General features: G+C 37.9%; 1 long non-coding RNA gene across 2 annotated transcripts in view; it reads left to right on the top strand.

Moving 5' to 3' along the window:
- The window catches only part of LOC139707654 (uncharacterized), a 74,651-nt gene extending 60,379 nt beyond the window's left edge, over positions 1-14,272 (top strand). For both annotated transcript variants that reach the window (XR_011709120.1, XR_011709121.1), the window contains exon 3: positions 14,097-14,272. This is a non-coding gene — a long non-coding RNA (uncharacterized lncRNA). The remainder of the gene's footprint in view (positions 1-14,096) is intronic.
- The last annotated feature ends 1,027 nt before the right edge of the window (positions 14,273-15,299 follow it).

Genomic DNA, 15,299 nt, shown 5'->3' with positions numbered 1-15,299 from the left:
GACACATTTCTGGCCCTGAAAACTTTGAATAAGGAACTGCTGACTGGTATTCCAAAAGTGGAATCTCATTAGTCCTGGAATTCTCTGCTTGATTAAATAGCTGAGCCCTGTTGGCTAACTACCATCTTAGAAACCTATTTGTGTCTGTTAGTGTCCAATCAGGAGAAATTCGCGATACTATTTTAACAGAGAGAATTTGATCTAAGACCTTAGTTAAAGGATCGTTAGAGAATCAAAATGCAGAAAGGTGACGCTGCAGAACCTTTAAAACACACAAACTTGCACATACAGAAGTTTCCTTAGCTTGGAGAGTGAGGAGGGGGAGCCACTGCTGCTGGCCCAGACTCTCCCTTCCCCTCATGATGCTGGCCTCACACCTGGAGTCAGAAGTTAGGCCTCCTCAAGGCCAATACTCCCTAAAGTTTGAGTCAGAATACCAAAGGCTTCTTGAATCCAAATAAAACAATTGTTTACAAAAAACAAAAAAATAAAGAAAAGAAAGACAATGCTGTGTTTATGTAGAGATAATAATGGCAGGAAGAGTGACCACTCTGAGGCTGGAAGAACAAAGGGAAGAGTTTGGAAGGTTAGAACTGAGACAATGAGGTGGAGACACTGAGAGGATGGGATCAAACCTTTGAGGAGGGGACTGCCTGGTGGGGTCTCAGGGCAAGTGAAGTGGTTGGTTCTGGGAGCACCAGGAACTGATGATCTTCCCAGCTGCCACTGACAGGTTGAAGAGCAACATTTGGGGTCCTGCTGACAGGAGAAAGGAAGTCCCTTCTTCCTCCTCTAGCCTGCCAGTCTCCCGCTAGTGCCCTCTATTAACACAGCCTATCAAGGAGCCAGCTGGCCAAGGAGGAATTCAATTTGCAGATTTTTTAGCCAGGCTTCCAAAGCAGAGCGTAGAAGGATGGTTTTGGAGTTGATAGGCAACAGCTTAAAATGGGCATAGTCATCCATATCCAGCCTTCTAAACATATTTGAATTTTCTTACTGTGGTAATAAAAAATATAAGCAACTATCCCTCAGACAAGTTTTAACCTGCTTTCCAAAAAAGGGGAGATATAAAGTCACTATAACCAAAATAAATCATAACAATGTATTTAATATTGGTGACTATCATATTGTGTCTCTCTAGGGTTATATTGCTTCCTCCTTAATTCATTTCTAGTCCTGTATGAAATTTCTGTAATACAATGACTAAAACTCATCACTACCAATGTAGTCTTTTCAAAATAATTAAGGCAAAGAGAAGGATGGAAAAAAGAAATATATATGTATCATAATATACATCATATTACCTATAATATATAACAAAACAAAATCAAAATATGACATAATATGGTGTACTATAGGCAGTTTAGCATTATTATAATTTTTTCTTATGAAGCAAAGAAGAAAATATGGATCAATGTTATAGTTCTACATTCATAAGATTGTAGTGATATTTACAACGTATTTCTTCCACTAAACATTTCATATTTCCTTTGCCTTCATCCAAGGCTTCAGTTGGCATAAACCCTTTACCTGGTGAGGTGACCCACATCTTCATTATTAAAGTGTCTGGATTTTTATGGGAATACTTTCCTTCAGTTTTTCTATTTTTCCAGTAATTTCTGTTATTGGAAATGGGAGTACTAAGAGTCATCTAGAGGAATACTGCGTGTGGGTCATAAATTGTCCTTCCTGCCCTATTTTGTAGCCACACTCACCTTCCTTTTGGTATAGGAATTCCAGTCAATTAGAAAGTCCCCTTTCTTTGGCTGCCAATTAAGGAAGCTCAAAATGGCCACACAGAATCTCAATTTCCAATTCAGTGGAATAGTTGTGTCCCCTCATAGAAGCATTCTTTTAAGACTTCTAGATCTGTAGAATTCAAAATTGGGAGAACAGAACTCAAAAAACCTCTGAGGGTGTTATGTAGAAAGAAACCACTCTCACTTCTATCCTTGATGATCCCATCCGTTCTGACCATGGGAGAAAACAGCCCCATTTTGGCTATTGAATAAAATTTTATATGTCACCTATAAGGGAGAAATCAAACATTTCAGGATATCATCTCATAACTGCGGTTATAACTGAATCTTCAGCAGGTCATTCTGTTATTTTGTTAGATTCATCATTTTTGGGTGGTGGGGTACTTGGTGCTAAGTCCCACCCAAAACACAAACTCAAATTTATTTATTTACTGTAGCAGAAGAGAGTGCACATATTGGAGAACTATGGGTATCTCACAAGGATGAATCAGGGAAGAGTATTTGTGGAGTTAGAAGAGCTGATGTTTGTCATAAAATGGTCTTGATTGGGACCGATCAGAATCTATAAACCATCCAAGTTTCTGGTCCAGTCACTGCTCTTATCTCTAACACACAAGTTCATGCAGAGTTACCATTGGGTCAGTTGTCAGTGTCTTATCAGGGAACACATGATTCTAAATGAGCTGTGTTGAAACAGTATGAGTTGACCTTGCTTGTCTTGTGCATCATAGTTTAGGAGAGTTTACCTGCCCTGTCTATCTTAGTATAGGATCGTAGTACAGTGTTGCAGATCATGGGCTTTGCTTGAATTCTCAGGATCCCCAGGGTCATGGCTTCCAGCAGGATGGTAGTTTATTGTTATTGTTGTTGTTTTTCTTAATCATCCGTCTTTCAGAAAGGGAGTCTGATAATCTTCGGTGGACGTGATCCATCCAGATCCACACTGCTCTTTCAGAAGTCTTAATTGAATTGAGTTTTCCACGGGATTATTTTTATCACTTGAGTCACCAGGCTTTCATGTTCTTTGTTGGATGACCCCTTGTTGCAGTGTGTGGCATGACCAGCAGCTCTGTAGCACAGAACTCTAGAGATCTTACATGTGGCTTCTGCAATGCAGATAATACTGAGATAAGGATTGTTATTAATCTTCACAAGATACTTCAAAAAAAATACTAGACTTCCAAAGAAGACATGTCTCATAATCTGTTTGGATCTTCCTCAGATAATCAAGTGACTTGTCCCCTTAACTTGGATATGGATTACTCAACTTTGTCAGTGTCCCCTATCTAGTGACAGTCAAGGGTAAGGATCTTAGGAGAACTGTAATTAAAGGCCATGAATGCCTGTAAACAAGTTAGAATCTTAACCTAACTGAGAGAGAAGAAAATAACCAAGAGGCTAAGACTAAAAATATGCCAGCAAGTGAAAGGCAAACAGCGCCTTTTGGCACCTGGGGGGTCTTGTTTTGATAGTCTTGGCACCTCAAGCACACTGGGCGTGACGTTGGAGAGGCAGAGAAGATTGCTCTGCAAATGGGACTCATTACAGCACTGCCTTCTCCTTTGAGCCCACTCAAAATTTGCAGCCATAGAAGTTGCTTAGTAAGAGAAAAATACACAAATGTGGTATATACTATCCCTCAAACCCAGAGAGGCCCAGGTTTGGTGCTAAGAGATAAGAACTAGCGTAGCAGATAGCTTTCTTGAATCTCAACATTTTTTGAGAGCTTAAAGAGGTGAATTCTATATAAATATATCAAGATGTTTCATTAATTCAGTTGCCTTTTAGTTCCTTTAAATTTTTTTTTAAAAAATTGTTATTTTAGATACACATGGGAGTAGAGTATATTTTGACATATTATATATACATGGAGTATAACTTACCATTCTTGAGGTTTTACATGATGTGGAGTTATACTGATTGTTTATTCATATATGAACATAGGAAAGTTATTTCTGATTCATTTTACTGTTGTTCCTATTCTCTTCTTCCCTCCCTTCCCTTCATTCCCCTTTGTGTAATCCAGTGAATTTGTATTCCCACCCCCACCTTATTTTATATTTGCATTCATATATCAGAGAGAACATTCAGCCTTTGATTTTGGGGATTGGCTTATTTCACTTAGCATAATAGTTTCCAACTCCATCCGTTTACTGGCAAATGCCATAATTCCATTCTTCTTTATAGCTGAGTAATATTCCATTGTGTATAAATACCACATTTTCTTTATCCATTCATCTGTGAAAGGGCACTTAGGTTGGCTCCATAGCTTAGCTATTTTGAATTGAGCTGCTATAAACAAAGATATGGCTGCATCAGTATAGTATGCCGATTTTAATTCCTTTGGGTATATACCCAGGAATGGGAATACTGGGTCACTTTTTGTTCCTTTTTGATAAGTGTATTAAAAATAATTCCTCCCAATGTATGCTAACAGTACAAAGCCCTTACATTCATAACTTCACTTACCCCTGGTCTTATTAGAAAGAAGTAAAATGAGGGATATTTTCAGGTTTATCCTTAAGCATCATTGACTGCCTCTGGAAACAGATCTACAGTTTACAAACTCACACTAGTATCTTTGCTGATGTTCACTGAGAACATCAAGACTTCCTCAAGGTTGGTCTGAAACTACTTGTATCAGAATTACATCAAGAGCTTAGTGAAAACTCTGACTTCTGGGTTTTGTGCCTAAACTTCCAAATTGATATTTCTAAAGGCAGGATCCAGGAATATTCATATTGTTAGGCTTCCTAGGTGACTCTCATGCACATCACAATTGAAAGGCCACTGCCCTACCTACATTCAGTAATTTTAGATTTCCATTAGGTATGTTTTACAAAAAGAAGGTTTTCTTTTCAAGTGTTTTAAAAAGATATTCCCCAAATAATATAATGTGATACTTAAGCAACTCTACAATATTAAGTTCTTAACAAAGTGTCTGGCTCATTGAACTTTATTAATAACACCTTAATGAAACAGCTGTGTGAGTAAGTATTTAAATTTCCTTAGATAGGCTTCTAAAAACACCATGGAAGGAAGATTCACAGGTAAGAGAAAATTTTAGAATTTAAAGGAATAAAGATGCTGGGAGATTGAAGTCCTAAATGAAGCTATCCTTTTATACTTTTTTTCCCAAAAAATACAAAAACAACTCTTATTGGGCATTTCTCATTAGTCACATTAGTCTACTAGTCTGAAATTCTGTTATAAGTGGTAGGCAGACAAACTAACTTAAAAATTCTTTTTGTCTTAGCCCACATAATAAAAAAGTCAAGTTGGTAGGTGCAGTAGGATCCAGGTACACATGGGAGACCCTCAGGAATCTGTGCCTCCCTGACTCCCTGATGACCCTTGTGTTTTCCTCATTTGAGACAGGTTTTGACAGTACTGCAAAAAGATGTCCACTACCAAGTCCTGACTGAGAGCACACCAGTTTCTTAATTCCTGAGAACAAGCTTTCTCTTTCCTGATAATTCCATTAAAAACCCACAACTGATTATCAGACTCACAAACACATTGATCAGAAGGATGCAGAACTTTCTCAGGCTAGGAGTGGGTCAACCCCACCAGAATTGCCCGGAGAGTGTGGGAGGGTGATTTCTTAAGGGAAAACCAAGGGACTTTTTTTCACAAGGGAAATATGAACTCTGGGCAGGTGGAAACCACAGCTACACTGAGTAGGGTGCAATTGGTTTCCATCTACCCTTCTTAAGACAAAGCAATCTTTAGAATCTTCTTCCTTTGGAGTTTCAGTAAGACATCTCTAAGTTCTTTTGCCTTTGCTGTGGACAACCTTCATACAAAAGCCTTCTCCCCCGCTTTTCTGTTCATTACCTTTTACAATTTGACTTGATTTTGATTTTCTCCTCATTCTGGGACCAGAGATGAAGAATAACTAGTACTCTTGGAATGCAAATATTTTTGCTTTAGCTTTTTAGCTTTTCTTTTACCTTTTTTTGGAACAGCCAACTCAGCACATTTCATCCCCTGCCTTTGTACAGAGGGTTATATAGATTTAGTCATGAGGACAGTGCCCTGTAATGTTTAAGCACAGTCTGGAGTCTGTGTTTCTTGCTTGCTAGCTGTGACTCTGGGCACATGTTAAACCTTTCAGTGATTCAGCATCTTTGTCTATAGTGTGAGGTTCGGGATGCCTCTCCAGTATAGTTGCTATGAGGATAGATTAAATAATCTCATCCATGTAGCACAGAGGTCTCAACTAGCATTGCCAGGAGTTTTGACTCATCCCAAGCTCATGCTGTCTGGGGGTGTTCATTGACTGGTACTTTATCTGTCCTGTCTTCTTACAGACAAACGTGTGTAACTGCAAGCTTGGCATCTATTTTGTCTCAACATTCCTTTCTTTGCAAAATCTTCATTGCAAAACTCTTCACTCCATTTCTACCATGTAGTTTGCCCCCCTCTTCTATTCTATCCTGCCAGTTCTCATGTTCCCCTCTTCTAATTACTGCTTAGGGGACTGACTCAGCATTCTCCCACATGGACTGAAATTCTTGAAGTTGCTGACAAAGAAACATGAAAGTAGATAGCCATCAACCAAATTTCAGTGAGGTCAACTGCAGGTAGGGGAGAATTTGTTCTATTACACATTGGTCCTTTCGTATATTTCGCAAGCAGATCGTAATTGCCTCAGATCTGAGCCTGTAAGAGTCTGGAATATGCCATGGGAGGTGAAATGCTAAAGGAGACATGGTCTCTGGGTTTAAGGAGAGGAGATTTTTTGAATCCCTTTCTAATTATTATGTTTTTGAGTTCAACACAAATTAAAATCATTGTGACAAAATGATCTTATTTTTTCAAATATTTTGAAAATACTTATTACTTTCTCTGCCTCTAATGAATCTGCTAAGATGAAGAAGATAATCACAATTTCAGTATTATATGCTTATTGGTTGAAGTGCTTTATGCACAGTAAATCATTTCACTTGATTACTCTTAATGTTCCCATTTTGCCAATGAAAAAATAAAGTCTCAAAAAATTACATTTCTTTTGTAAGGCCACACAATTTACAAATATGGATTTTGCATGTACAAACGTGAGTATTTGCTTGTTAGGCATTTATTTAAAATAAAAATCAGAAAACTTATTAAACAATAAAATGAGGTGATATTATAATAGTTCTTTGTCTTGATTAACCATTATAGTCACCCTACAAAATTCTTTGTTTTGGAAATTGAGTTATATTTGAGCTTCTCATAATGTGGGATTTCCATTTTTCCCCAGCCATTCTTTTACTCACTTGTTTATTCACTGATTTATTCCATAAATATTTATCCTATGTATACCCTAATGTAAATCACATACAATTCAGGTAAATAAAAGACCCTATTTTCTCCATAAGAATAGGCTCTTTTCAAACCATGGATGATTGCCTATACAAATTATAACTTGTTCTTTGTTAAATATATTTTTTAAAAAATTCCATGTTTTTTGAGTGCCGTTAATAGGTAAACCTAGAGTCAATTAAGAAACAGGTAAAATTTTCACTAGCATTCTATTGACAATATTTTCTGGGGATAGAAAAATAGCTTTGGGGGTATAGATTTTCTACATTCTGCCCAGCACTTTACTCACATATTTTATCCATTATCTGCTGTCAAAGAAACCTATTGATACACTAACACATAAAAAAAAGGACTGAAGCTGTGAACCATTTCAGAATTATAAAACATTCTGTTCTCAATGTTATTGCCTATTCTTACTTCTGAGGTTTGTGAAGTTAATTATTCATAAACTCAAAATTTCTAAAAGGTAGATCTACATGGTGATATAAACTATCTTATTTATGTTGATACTGTTGTATTCTTATTTTTGCCTGATTCTCTTACGGAATTCCTCGTAAACCAAATCAAAACAATCACCCCCATCATCATCATCACTAGATAGTAGCAGGAGAGTTTCGTAGTTCTTTAGAAAGGCACTAAGACCTGTAGACAAGAATGCTTTCTAACCTGGCCCAAGATCTGGTAAACCAAAGAATTAGGGATCTAGAAGTAAAAATTATAAACTCCAGAGAACAAAGAACCCCAGTTCTCATGAGAGAGCCTCATATTTGAAACTACAGCAGGACAAATTTTGCTGGCTGTCATTTCATGTATTACTGATTTCTGAAAGCTGTATTAAATATTGGAAAGAATAGCCTGATGAAATTTCAAGATTATAACCCTCCACCCCATGGTTAAAACATGAAAACCCAACACGAATAAAGATAGGATACATTAAACTTAGATTTCATGCTTCCATCTTCATCTTTGACTGGAGATCAGTGATTCTGAACATTTTTTGATTATCTAATAAGACTCACCAGCCTAGGTGCAGTTGGATGGTGCCAACTTAAAAAACTCATAGTTTGGCATAAACCGCTCCACTGCATTTAGAGTTGGAAAATGTTCCCTTTGCCAAGCAGAGGAGCCAGTCATTGAGAAGGAAATGAGGCACTGCGCCATATAATGTGTGAATGCTACTTCTCAGGCTTAAAGAGTGCTTACAAATGCCTACAATTGAAAACTGAGGCATATGAGCAATTGGGCTTGTTCACCTAAGGGTGCCAGATCCAGCAAGATCTTTCTTCAGGGCATTTTAATGGAGGTGAGTGTAGTCAGTAATACGGGCATCTGCAGCATTCAAACTTATGAATCTCCGTAGAGGACCTAGTAGAGAAAACTTTGGTTCTTTATCCAGGTGTCATTAGCTAAGAGCCAATGTATTTTTGCCTCAAATGAGCACAACATTTAAAAGATTTCTTCAAGGTTTTCAGGACAGGAAAGACAGAGTGCCTTTTAGTGTCAAAAGATATCTTTGAATTTCCCATTTCCTGTCTCTGGTGCATTTACCTTCAATATTTCTTTCCTATCAACAGATTCTAAACAGCTCTCCAATAGCATTCCATTTGAAATGGAATTGATTTGTCTTGAGGTAGCTAACATTAGGAGCTAAGTGCACATTTCCTGTTTAATCATCAACTTCATTTCCTAAAAAAATGAACACATTGAGTATTTAACCTATATGGTGGTGAGGCAAAGAAAAGTACTGTCCCTTTGGCTGAAAGCCTGAAAAAAACCAATAAGAGCTTAAAAGGCAGCAGTTTGTGAAGCAGCTAAGTATGTTATTAGAAAGAAATCTAGATACTTGGGATTTCATTGGATAAAACCTCAGAATTTCTAGGGGATCAGTCTCAAAAGACACTTCATCTGGTCATACATTTAAGGTTCAAATGCCATTATTTCCTTGTAACCCTTATGTATAATACCTTATAAATGAAGGGACAAGGAACTTAGTATACTCCAAAACAACTTTTCAGCTCATATCGCAAGAAAGATTTCACTATGTGTAATTTCTGTTGTAATTTTTACTTACTGATTCTAGAGAAATCAATGGAGATCACACACACACACACAAAAATAATTCAAAATTTTATTCCACAGCTCATTAAATTTTTAGACAGCCTGATACCTTTAGTTCCTCCCTTTTGGCTCTGAGTTGAGCAGATTCCAGTTTGCTTATGGTAATTTGTGGGTATGGTACCCAATCTCAGTCCCTTGCTCCAGTTATAGCCCAAGCACAGCAGATTCAATCACAACTTATGACTTCATCTGCCTCATGCCAAGCAGTGATACTCTTATCAAATAAAGCCCATTCTACAACAACAAAAACCAAACAACTAGATTCAGAAATGGGCTAAGTTGATATAGAAATGCCTAAAATGCACGTGCAAAGATGCTCAACACCACTGATTATTAGGGAAATATAATTCAAAAGCACAAGGAAATACCACTTCACATCCATTAGGAGGGCTACTGTTAAAAACAAAACAACAACAACAACAACAAAAAAAAAACAGACAATAAGAAATGTTGGAGAGAATGTGGAGTAACTGGAACCCTATTGTACCATTGGTAAGAATATAAAATGATATAGTCTCTGTAGAAAGCAATATGGTGTTTCAGAACTACCTGTGATCCAGCAATTCCACCCAACATAATTGGAAACAGGATTTCAAAGAGATATTTATACACACATATTCGTAGCAGCATTATTCACAATAGCTGAAACGTAGAAGCAACCTAAGTGTCCATTGTTGGACAAGCAGAATGTGGTAATTCATACAATAGAATATATTCAGCTTTGAAAAGGAAGGAAATTCTGATATTTGCTATGACGTGGATAAATGTTGAGGACATTATGCCAAGTGCAATAAGCCCCACTCACACACACGTAAATACTGCATGAATCAATTTATATGGGATGCTCTGAATAGTTAGAATCATAGAGACAGAGCACAGAATGGTGTAGCCAAGGTCTGGGTGGGGGCCAAGGGAATGGGGAATTATTGTTCAATGGATACAGAGTTTAGTTTCGGAAGATGGAAAGAGTTCTGGAGGTGAATAGTGGTGACGTATTGCAATAATATGAGTGTACTTAATGCTACTGAAGTGTGCCCTTAAAATGACTACGATGATAAATTTTATGTTATATATGCTTTATAACAATAAAATTGGAAAGAAACAAAACCTTAAATATCATATACTCCTTTGGTAAACTTGTCCCACAACTGAAATCTACTGAATGCAGTATCAATTGCTTAGTATAATTCACACTACTTGCCAGATAATAAAACCATGAGCACTCCTGGATACACATCACTGGTAGCAACTAACATTTCTTCTGTTACTCGGAGAACGGGAATATTCAATGACTGGACATGCATTGACTCACGTAAGCTACTGTGAGTAAGCTTACTCACGTAAGCTACTTAACAATGAAGTGGACACTGAGGTACTTAATGAGAGAGTCACTTGCTGAAATTTTTAGAGGTCATTAGTGAAAGAACTACACAATGCACTCACAGTGCCAGATTATTAGCCAAGTGTATAAAACATCATACTTATTGGCTTTTCTAGACCCAAGCGAAAGGTTGGTCATGTATTTCTATTAGCTATCAATTTATATCAGTTCCTCACTGTGATTGACCTAAATCATTGTGGAGCCTGAGCTGGCATTCACCGTCACCCTAGCATTCATGCCGTCAACAATTATCATCAGCTTGTTTTCTAAATCTCATCCAAGGTATTGATTAAAATGTAAAACTGGACAGGGCCAAATGAACACAGAATGCTCTCATACATCACGAGCGACTCCCCTCCTTGTTGACATCTATGCATTAATCAACAACTTTGGGTGCAAGTGTTCAACCATGTACGTAGCTTATAATTATACTTTTTCCTAGCTGAAGGTTTCTTAACTCTAATGTCACAACACATTGGTCTGTTGCAAATGACTGTAATATGTTTCATAACTAATTTGTTCTTTAAAAAAATAGAGCAGATTAAAGATTACCTCCAAACTAGAGCCACTCTCATTCACTTCCAAACTTTCTGGAGGCTGGTTAATAGAGACAGTGTTATAATTGGCCTGGGAATAATAATGGCTATGTCCCTGGGAGAATGACAAATAGAAATATCAACTATCAAATGAATAATGATAGAAAAAAATGGTAGCTTCAACTGTGGTCCACATTTTTTTTTTCCATCTTGGTTATAAGGATTTAATGAGAAAATTTGTCAAATTCAAGTTAAGTGTTTTATCTTTCCATTTTCATGGGTGACCTTATACAATTTCCTATAATTTTATCCATTGAATTTCAGAGTAGAATTTTTACTGTTTTATTGCAAAAAAAGTCAGTCCTACAGAAAAATTGAAAGGACGCCAGGTAGGGTCACACACACCTGTAATCCCAGTGGCTCAGGAGGTAAGGCAGTAGGATTTTGAGTTCAAAGCCGGCTTCAGCAATTTAGTGAGGCCCTAAGCAACCCTGTCTCTAAATAATATATTACAAAGGGGCTGTGGCTGTGGTTCAATTATTAAGTGCCCCTGGATTCAATCCCAGGTACAGAAAAAAAGAATTGATATTATAATGAACATATGTATACCGATCAAGATGCAACATTTTACCAAATTTGCTTTCTCTGTATTTATACATTTATATTTTGTTCTCTGAGCCATTTGAAAACAATGTTGCAAGCATCATGACACTTTTCCCCAAGGACAGTCATTTGCCTGTGCCATCCTTCTCTGCTCTTCTTATTGGAGTCTCTCTTTGGGGGCTGGTGCCTGCAAGCTACATTTTCCGGACTCCCTTCCAACTGTTTAGGTTTTGACCAACAGACATAATTGGCTGGAGATTGGACAATAATAGAAGAAAAGACAGGATATTTATACAACCCTCCATGTATTTTTGGAGGTGTCTTTATTTACTTCTGCTAGTCCTTTCCTCCAAAGTTTGGGCTTCCACTGTAGAGCCTCCGGTTCATTTCAAGTGGACAGTTCTGGCTCTTGGCCTCTGGCAACGCTTTGTTCCCTTTGACTTGTTTCTAAACTCTCTACTTTTTTTTTTATGATCTGAAAGTTAGTAATAAAGTCTTGATTCAATTCAAGTTAAACATTTTTTCACAAGATTGCTTAATAGATGCCATTTATTTCATTACACATTACACCAGGAAATTCAACTTGTTAGCCTGTCCCACCTCCACCTTCGATCATTCATATAAGGTCATGACTATTAGATCTGCTCAATTATAAGGGGTGTTTTTCATCTTTGCATTTTGTTTTTGGCACTCTTGTAGCCCCAAGTAATTGCTGATTGAATGTTAGTATTATATTTCTATTATATTTTCAACTTGTGTTCTATCTATCTATTATGTGCCCTGGTGATCTTTATAATTTCTCTAGAATACTGTTGTGGGGACTGTATATGTTTTATGAATGGCTTGCCATAAATTTTATAATAGTGTGATTTCTTTATTTATGCATTGCTTTCTCTTTTGCTAAATTCCTTTACTTTTCGCTTTTAAATTCAGTGGAGAAAAAAATGGAATAGAAATTGATTGTAATTAAAGTCAAGTTGCTTTCTACCCATGCAAATCAGCTGACTCAACATGTCTGAAAATGAACTCATCATTGTTCCTACCAAACTTGCTCTCCTCCCTGTATTGCTTAACTCAGTGATCTGTGTCACTCAATAGCATCCAGCTTCCAACTGGGGATTCATTTATGATCCCTGAATATTGATCACACCCCTTTATCCATTTTTTTTCCCTCAAGGAAGGTGTGTACATTCTGCCTCCTTGGCTATTTCTTTCTCAAGAGCTCAAATCTCATCACCATTATCCAAGTACAGTTTTTCACCAGTTCTCCCGCAGGCTACTTCAAAACTTGGCTTTCTTATTTCTAGGCTCATGCCCTCAAATCACTCTTTGCTTTACTTACAAGACTTCCTTGATCATTCTTATATGCAGATTTCCTCAACTCGATCTTCTACCTAATCTCTTTTGATGGCTCTCCATTGTCAATAGGTAAGCCCCTGTCTCCCCTCAAGGTACTACTTGCCTTTGCAGTCTCATACCTTGATTCTCTGCCTCATACACCCTTCCCCTCAGTCCCCACATGTTACAGCTTCACAACAGGCTGTGCGCTCATATCTATATCTTGTGTTCCAGAAGCATCTCTTCCTCTTAATGTCCCTCCATGTCATGTTTACCTGGTTATCTTCCACTCATGTCTCAAGTCTTAGCTAGAGGGGCATCTTCAGACTCTCTCTCTCTCTGACCCTGTAGATTATATCCCAGCATCTAGCACAGTGCTGACACAGTCAGGTGATCAGTACGTGCCCCCTAAAGTGTACCTGCCCACACTTCTCCCTACAGCCCTCAAAAGGCTTTTCTGGATCCCTTCTTCCATCTGAATCATCCACCCTCCTCATTACTCTCTCTTTTTCTCTCTCTCTCTCTCTCAGCTAGAATTTTCTTTACAGCCTAGATTTGTCATGGCAATATCTTCATAAATATAAAGGTACTAAAAATATCAAAATATATCTAAAAAGAGAAGACTTAAAGCTTGAAGCAGAGTTCCCCAGACTGACAGTGGAGCCACTATCTAGGTCTCTATAGAGAAAGGCTGAGGATCAGAAGTCTAGTGAAGTCACAGCTAGGCTAGGCATCAGTCTGTCATTGCCAGGAGTCAAGGACCGAGCTCCAAACTGGGATGTGGAAATCACAGCAGACCTGAAGCCTGGAAGCAGCAGCCACAAAGGTCCCGTGGTGCCCCCTGCTTCCATATCATCTGTGGGGCTGTTCAGGCCAACGATGACTCTGGAAGCATATGATTTGCACCATCCCTGTGAAATCACAAAACAGGGCTGATGATAATAGCTGCATCAGAAGGAATACTGGGGACTGGTCCTAAATTTCTCTATATTAAATAACCATTTTTTTTTTTTTTGAATGAATTGTCCTAGGTTTTTCTGTCTCTTTCAGAGACCAGGAAAATGATAAACAAGGACCTAAGAAGGAATAAAAATAAACCAATGATGAATTTTAACAAGGCCAATTCAGAAGAATGCAAATACTACTGCATGAGTCTGAATAGGAGAAGAAAAATATTCAAAGAAAAACGATTATACAAAGAATGATAAAAATAGCAGGGTAATGTATGGACAAATTTAACACACGAAAAATAAAAAAAAAATTGCTATTTCCTAACTTCCTTATTTGCTTGGTGTCTGCTAATCATGTCATCTGTCTTCCTAAAATCCTCCCATCCCTTCCTCGTGCATTTGGAATAAAATCCCCAACGTTTAGCATGACCTGTAAAGCTGGGATCTGGCCTCTGCCCACATTCCCAGCTGCGTCTCACACGTCTCTTCTCCCTCACCAGGTGCCAACCACCTGGCCTTCTTCCTGTTTTTCAAATATACCAAGTTTCTTGTAGTCTCAGGGTCTTTGCAGATATTTCCCTGTCTTCCTGGAGGGGGCCCCAGGGTACTACCAACTGATTCTTGTGCCACCCTCTTCCCCCCACTTTTCTTCCCCCAAATACTCAAAAGGTCTTCCCTGAATCCTCCTTCCATCTGAATTAGCTCACATCCCCAATAGCCTCTCTCTCTTAGCAAAAATGCCCTTCATAATGCTCGTCAGAGTTTACAATCATGTATTCCTCCAGGTGGTTATTTAATTTATAAATGTAGGAACCCTGCCTATTTTGTTTATTGCTAGACAGTAGGGCCTCAATAGATAAATTTTCAATGGACTGGTGTGTTCACCTTTTCAGTAGAGACTACTCTTTATAGCTCAGTCTCCCTCAATACTATCTCCTCTTCATTAGAAATGGAGCCTCTTGGGGCTGTGGCTGTGGCTGGAGCGTTAGCGCACTTGCCTGGCATGGGTGTGGCCCGGGTTCGATCCTCAGCACCACATACAAACAAAGATGTTGTGTCCGCTGAAAACTAAAAAATAAATATTAAGAAAATTCTCTCTCTCTCTCTTAAAAAAAAAAGAAAAAAGAAAAAGAAACGGAGCCTCCTGTGAATACATGATGGCTGTAACTCCACATCATGTGAAACCACAAAAAAGGGAACTTATACTCCAAGCATGTAGGATATGTCAAAATACATTCTACTGTAATGTATGACTAAAAAGAACAAATTAAAAAATTTAAAAACGAATAGAACTAAGTAACAG

Source organism: Marmota flaviventris, chromosome 11 (assembly GCF_047511675.1).
Source record: "Marmota flaviventris isolate mMarFla1 chromosome 11, mMarFla1.hap1, whole genome shotgun sequence".
Taxonomy (NCBI): Eukaryota; Metazoa; Chordata; class Mammalia; order Rodentia; family Sciuridae; genus Marmota; species Marmota flaviventris.
This window is presented reverse-complemented; position numbering and strand designations above follow the sequence as displayed.